Raw genomic sequence first — 7,554 nt, 5'->3', positions numbered from 1 at the left:
CTACATATGTGGTAATACTTGTGTGGTACATATGGGGTAATAATTAGTAACGTATTGATCATTTAGGTTACAATATGTTTCTGAACTTCGGTAATAGTGGAGATTGGGAGCTGATTTAATATGTCCTAATCATCTGCATCAGGCGCAAGGGCTCGGTAAGACCTGGAACTAAACACACCTGATGCAGCAAAAGAAGAATAAATGTCACATCTTCAGATAATGTCACATGTTCCAGAATGGTATAGCAACCAACTACATAGAGAGTTGCGTTTTCAGATAGAGGCGATTTAATGGTGGAAGACTTTAGCTTACTTTTACTACATTTGTATGTGCATCCTGTGTTCACTTTCTGTGTGTGATATAGCATCCCTGTACTGCTGATCTGTCAGATGTGGAGCATATGGTCTCTTCTGTTTGTATGTCGTATGTAGTGCACATAATTCTTTGTCTGCGATGTTGTTCACAGAGTTCCAGTCACGCTGTCTGCACATTAACTGTCCTATGTATTGATTACATAAACTCTGCCTCACATATCCTAGCGGATTGCGTATGAATACTACGTGTTCAGGTCAGCCATTATCACCACAGGCACAAGTGTGAGTCTGTTTTAGGCCAAACCTGTGGAGGTGTAGAGGATATGGGCCATGGCCCATGAGAAAGTGCACCATGCTGTGTGTTGGGTTTCTGTACTGCAAGTTCATGTGCTCTTGGATACTGTGGAAGAATGTGTAGACTCATCTTCCCTTGTCAGTTGTGTCCCAGTCTTTCTGCCATGTGTCAATACTCCATTTGTTTAATTTCCATTTGTCGGTTATGTTTTGTCCAGTTATTTCTCCTGTTTTGTAATGTCTTCCCCTCATTAGCCAGTAGGCTGCTACTCTTTGGTGAACTGTAATACCTATAGGTAAAACTCCCAGTATCATACACAGTGCCTCAGCTGAGGTCACACTGAAAGCTGCGAGATTTTGAGTAGAACACTCCTCTGGTTGTGCCTCATTGTGGTTTTATGTGTACATAAGCATTATCAATGTCCCAAAGCACTAGCCAGAAAACAAGTTATTTACTTAAAGAGCGTTCCTCATGGTCTGTAGGGGTAGTCTGTATCATATAGTGATGAGTCTTGCAATTCTGTGTATGAGTTTCATCGCTTTGTTAATTGTTAGTTTGGCATAATCATTCAAGTGTAAATGTTTGTCAGTATAAATGCCAAGATATCTTGTCATAGTTTTCCTTTTTATAGATATGTTGTTTAACTTTATAGTTGGATTTCTCTTCAGTGTGCCTCTTAGATGTAAGTAAACAGTTTTGTTAGTTGCTGTTGTGAGTTTGTTGTCTTTTACCATTCACCGATGAACACAAGGTGCATGGCTTTACTCTCTGATGGGAACGTGGAGTTTGCACATACCATGACCACAAGCTCATCTGAGTATGCAACCACCCCATTTGCATGTTGTTGTCTTCTAACATATTCAGCAGTTATTCTATGGCTCTGCCTACATGTGGATCCTTGCAGACAGCCCCTGGTTATCCTCTTTATAAACTTTTGGCGACCAGTCTTCCGCTCTAGTACCCTATATTTACAATAATCTCTAAGGCAGTTGTACAGAGCCAGCAGAATACTTATCTCTCCAAGTCTTGCAAGCATTGCTGGTTACCAAAGGTTGTCAATTAGGATTGCTACTATGTATTTATCATTTATTGTCTGTGTCATTTTTGTGGCCCTGTTTACTGCATTGTCGATGAATTTATGATGAATTTATGTGACTGAAAGCGAAACTGATATGGGCTAAGACCAAATAGCGCTGGTACAGCTGAAAGCTGTGGCGCAGCCATCTCTCCTGCACCTTTGCCAGAATATTAATGAAGCATGTTGGCTTGTATGTCTTAGGGTCAGTCGGGTCTTTGTCCTTTGCTTTCTTGATTATTACTGCATTTCCGTCTTCCACAGATTTGGCATTCGTTCTTCTAGTAGAGCATCATTCAGTAAGTGAAGTAGCTCGTTTGATAGTTTCGGGTGGATGCCATCTGGGCCTAGAGCCCTTATGTTCTTTATTTTGCGTACTACCAATGCAACTTCCTCGCAAGCAAAGGGAATGGCGATGCGTTCGTTCTTCATGATTGTCGTCAAGTAGTCTGCGAAGGTCGGTATGTAGTTGGTTATCCTGAGTGTAGTCATCGTCAGCAAGTAGTTTGTTGAGGAGATATTGTGCTGTGCATCTCCAACCTCTTGTGCTGGTACCATATGGTTTCTACAGTGTTGATAATCTGTCAAGGTCTTGATACGTTCAGTCTACAGTTTAAATGGCTCCTCCCAGATGTTGATCCGTAAGTTTGTTCTAACATATGTGTCCCAATGGTCTTTCCTAATTTTATATACGAGGGTGGTTTGAAAAGTTCTCTGAATGGAATACAAAAAAGGAACTTACATCATTGAAACTTTTTTATTTTTCAATGTAGCCCCCTTGTAGATTAATGCACTTGGTCCAACGATGTTCCAGTGCCTTGATCCTGTCTCGAAAATGAGTTTCCTCCAGGCATGCAAAATAGTTGTCAACTCTGACTATCAGTTCTTCGTTTGAAGTGAATCTTCTGCCACCAAGAAAAATTTTCAATTTTGGGAAGAGATGGAAGTCTGACAAAACCATATCAGGTGAATAAGGCTGGTGTGGCAACAATTCATACCTTAGTTCGTGTAATTTTGCCATGGCGATGGCACATGTTTTTGATCCAGTGCCAAGAGTCACGGCACCCATCTTGCAAATCATTTTTTCATTTCTAATTCTTCAGTTAATATGTGATATACCCTTTCAGATGAAATCTCGCAAGCATGGGCAATTTCACACACTTTCAATCGGCGATCCTCCATGACCTGTTTGGGCACCTTTGCTATGATTTCTGGAGTAGCGACACATCTTGGCCGACCACTGCGCGGATCATCATCTAAGCTCTCCTGACCAAATTTAAATTCATTTGTGCACTTGGCAACAGTTGAACGAGCAAAGTCCCCCAGTGTATTCTGGAAATCTTCACGAATGTCCTTTGCTTTCATATCTTTCTTTGAGAACTACTTCATCACTGCTCCAATCTCGATTTTTTCCATCTTCGAAGATCACTACGTGGGAATAATAACAGAACCATGTCACCCCCACAGCTCTCTTCCAAGAGCACTGAAGTGGCACGTGTTTATAAGCAACAGCCCAATGAAGATCACGTGAACAACTCGTTGCGCTGGTGCTGACCTGGCTTGGTGATTCCGAGAACTTTTCAAACCACCCTCGTTGTTCGTGTTTGTTTAGTGTTTTAGCGTCGTGGTGGTATTGATGTCTAATTTCTCTTTCATGTGCTGCATTCCATTTGTATTAATATCATCGTTTATCACGAGTGGCTTTCCTTAGCCTTGGTGCCCTTTCTTTGGGTGCGTCGTGTATTACAGGTATTGCTGAAACTTGTGCCCTCTGTAAAACGTCTGTTAGAACGTGAGCTCTATAGTCGATACTTTATTGGGTGACACAGAGGAAACTTCAGTCACATGCCTTAGTTGGCTCAAATGGCTCTGAGCACTATGGGACGTCACATCTCAGGTCATCAGTCCCCTAGAACTTAGAACTACTTAAACCTAACTAACCAAAGGACATCACACACATCCATGCCCGAGGCAGGATTCGAACCTGCGACCGTAGCGGTCGCGCGGTTCCAGACTCAAGCGCCTAGAACCGCTCGGCCACCAACGGCCGGCCAAGCCTTAGTTTATGCGTTTGCTTTGTGTGGCAGCAGCCTCGGGTGCTGTGATATTTCTGTGTCTGTATTTGTTTTCGGCATACAATTATTGCGTTATGATCTCTGAGTGTTCTCCTATCGAGCACCTGCCAGTTCGTTACCTGTATTAATGACGCGCCGCTTGCAAGAGAAATATTAATGTATGTTGCTGCCTACTCCACTGTTTCTGCGGGAAGTTCGTGGCTGGCCAAGTTTGTTAAAAATGAGAAGATTACATTCATTTATAACGTCGACTATCATTTGTCCTCTGGTGTCCGTTCTGTCAGTCTACCTGATGGTTGACCGAGTATTTACATCTATTAAGATAGGGAGACATCTACCATTTGCAAATCGCAGAACTTCTTTTATTACTTCAACAAAAGGCCGGGCGTAGACCGACGAGATGATCCATGTTTTCCTGCCTGATGTTCTTTTCGACTGCGTGCGTATTTGCGTTATTTGTGTTACTGTAAAGTCAGTGTTTACTACAACGATTGCAGCCATGGCTTTGTTTGCGTCTGTGGTTTGCGTATACTCCCTCGGAAGGCGTGAAATTCTTCCACCTCGTGTGTGTGTGGTCATTGTAGACACAATATGTCCGTGCACACCTCGTCCACCAGTTCACCAGCCTGCCAAGCTCTGCGTCCACCGTCGTGCTTCCCATATAGTTTAGCTGCAAGTCTTTCACTATGGAAATTTAGTAAAAACTAAGCGCTTCGGCGCGCTCTGGGAGTGATCGAGGTACAAGCGTCCACACTCACATACCACGTGTTTGTAAACACTGTCAAGCTTCAGGCCTTCATTTCTTCATCCACATGATCTGCGTAAAAGATGACAGAGTTCGCGTTTATTTGTCGGTAGGTTTTCGGTTCCTAGAATTATTCTGTTTGTTCAGTGATGGGTTAGCATATAGTGTCGCCCTGTGGGCGATTCAGTCTTGTTACTAGTACTAGCGCACTTTGACAAATTCCTTTCTTTTTCAGTCGACACAGGCGCAGTTCTCATCGATGTCATCAAAGTCTATTTTGTCTCGTACTTCATGGCTTTGTAGCTCTGATGTAACGGATCGTGGTGTTTATCTCTTGATGTAATTTCTGTTCTCTTTATGTAATTTCTGTTTTTTAGTGATGCAGAGTCTCGTCAGTTGAAGATTTTTGTGTTTTTTTAGTGTGAGCTTTTTGAGTGTTCATGTTGTTTTCACTATCCATACCGCGCATGGTCACTTTTTGTTGTTTGAATTTTACTGTGCGTTTGTTTCACTCTGACAGTCGTTTCTTGCAACTGCGCTGTCTTTTCGTGCGTATTCCCACCGTGGATGAAACGTACAGTTTGTTTGTATGGTTTACATTTTGATGAGTCATATTTATACACACATCAGAAAAAGTTTTGCATCACCGAGAGTTCTGGAACCTGTACAGAAAATTGGAATAGGGATTAACGTAAACATCATTTCCGTCTTTTTTTGTATTGCTCATGAAAACCACACGTTGCATTTTGTATCGCCATACAGCGAGACCTTCAGAGGTGGTGGTCCAGATTGCTGTTCACACCGGTACTTCTAACACCCAGTAACACATCCTCTTCATTGATGCATGCCTGTATTCATCGTGGCATACTAACCACAAGTTCCTCAAGGCACTGTTTGTCCAGATTGTCCCACTCCTCAACGGCGATTCAGCGTAGATCCCTGAGAGTCGTCGGTGGGTCACGTCGTCCATAAACAGCCCTTTTCAATCTATCTGAGGCATGTTCGATAGGGTTCATGTCTGGAGAACATGCTGGCCACTCTAGTCGAGCGATCTCGCTGTCCCGAAGGAAGTATTCACAATATGTGCACGATGGGGGCGTGAATTGTCGTCCATGAAGACGAATGCCTCACCAATATGCTGCCGATATGGTTGCACTATCAGTCGGAGGATGGCATTCACGTATCGTACAGCCGTTACGGCGCCTTCCATTACCACCAGCGGCGTACGTCGGCCCCACATAATGCCACCCCAATACCCCAATACATCGGGGAACTTCCACCTTGCTGCACTCTCGGGACAGTGTGTCTGAGGCGTTCAGCCTCATCGGGTTGCCTCCAAACACGTCTCCGACGATTGTCCGGTTGAAAGCATATGCGACACTCATCGGTGAAGAGAATGTGATGCCAATCCTGAGCGGCCCATTCGGCATGTTATTGGAACCATCTGTACAGCGTTACATGGTGTCGTGGTTGCAAAGATGGACCTCCCGATGGACGTCGGGAGTGAAGTTGCGCATCATGCAGCCTATTGCGCACAATTTGAGTCATAACACGAAGTCCTGTGGCTGCACGAAAAGCATTATTCAACATGGCGCCGTTCCTGTCGGGGTTCCTCCGAGACATAATCCGTAGGTAGCGGTTACCCACTGTAGTAGTAGTCCTTGGGCGGCCTGAGCGAGGCATGTCATCGACAGTTCCGGTCTCTCTGTATCTCCTCCATGTCTGAACAACATCGCTTTGGTTCACTCCGAGACGCCTGGACACTTCCCTTGTTGAGAGCCCATCCTGGAACAAAGTAACAATGCGGACGCGATCGAACCGCGGTATTGACCGTCTAGGTATGGTTGAACTACAGACAACACGAGCCGTGTACCTCCCTCCTGGTGGAATGACTGGAACTGATCGGCTGTCGGACCCCCTCCGTCTAATAGGCGCTGCTCATGCGCGGTTGTTTACTTCTTTGGGCGGGTTTAGTGACATCTCTGAACAGTCAGAGGGACAGTGTCTGCCATACAATATCCACAGTCAACGTCTATCCTCAGGATTTCTGGGAACTGGGGTGATGAAAACTTGTGTTGATGTGTGTATTTGTCTGTATTGTTATTTCATTATACGGTAATCTGTCCTCTGGCGAGGGGATGATTAATTTACGTTTAAGTTTTTTCGGTGTGTCCAGATGTGTTTCTTCTGTGTCATAGCTATGTTCTGGAAGGGCTTGACCATGTCTCAGATGTCTATCGTCATCTTTATGTAATACTGTTAAGTGTGGTGTGTTGTGTGTAACGCCTGTTTCATGCTTACGCAACTATTGTTTGGACAGTCACTCCAACAGCTGAGGGTTCCACTGTTGCCATGTGCAGGTTTGCGTCGAAGGTGCCCGGCCGCCATGACTTACCTCTGACATGGACATCCGTACGGTATCCCAGCAACGATCTCCACCATGGCAGGTTTACAGCACCCACAGCAATCTGCAGAGCCGTGTAGTAGTCCTGAGACCAAAGTCGCACCAGGTGAAACATCACAACATCTCAGAAGCTTCCCAACTGCCCTGTACGTTGCTGGGTTTTACGTCTTCCCAGTCCGAAAGTAGCTATGTGGTTTACAGAGTATTGTGTCTGCGTTACTCGTGGCTGTCCCTCTAAAAACACTCATCATTCAGCACAGGTCCGCCCGCTTGGCTAAGTGGTAACGTGTTTTCCTCCCACGCAGCGGGCCCGGGTTCGATTCCCGGCCGCATTGGAGATTTTCTCCGCCCGTGGACTGGGTGTTGTGTTGTCATCATCATCATCTCATCCTCACCGGCATGCAAGTTGCCCGTTGTGGCGTCACGTGAAATAAGACTTGCAACCCAGCGGCAGAACTTCTCGGATGGGGCCTCTCGGCCATCAATGCCACACTACCACTTCATTCAGCAGTCTGAGACTCAAGGAAGAACAGAGCTAAACATAATGTTTATGCTGATCAAAAATGGATGATCTGCAGATTAGAGCCAGCAGAATGTGAAAGGAATCTGTTTCATCTCCTTTCACCATATCATACCCCATCATCAC

This window comes from Schistocerca piceifrons, chromosome 6 (genome assembly GCF_021461385.2).
Source record: "Schistocerca piceifrons isolate TAMUIC-IGC-003096 chromosome 6, iqSchPice1.1, whole genome shotgun sequence".
Taxonomy (NCBI): Eukaryota; Metazoa; Arthropoda; class Insecta; order Orthoptera; family Acrididae; genus Schistocerca; species Schistocerca piceifrons.
This window is presented reverse-complemented; position numbering follows the sequence as displayed.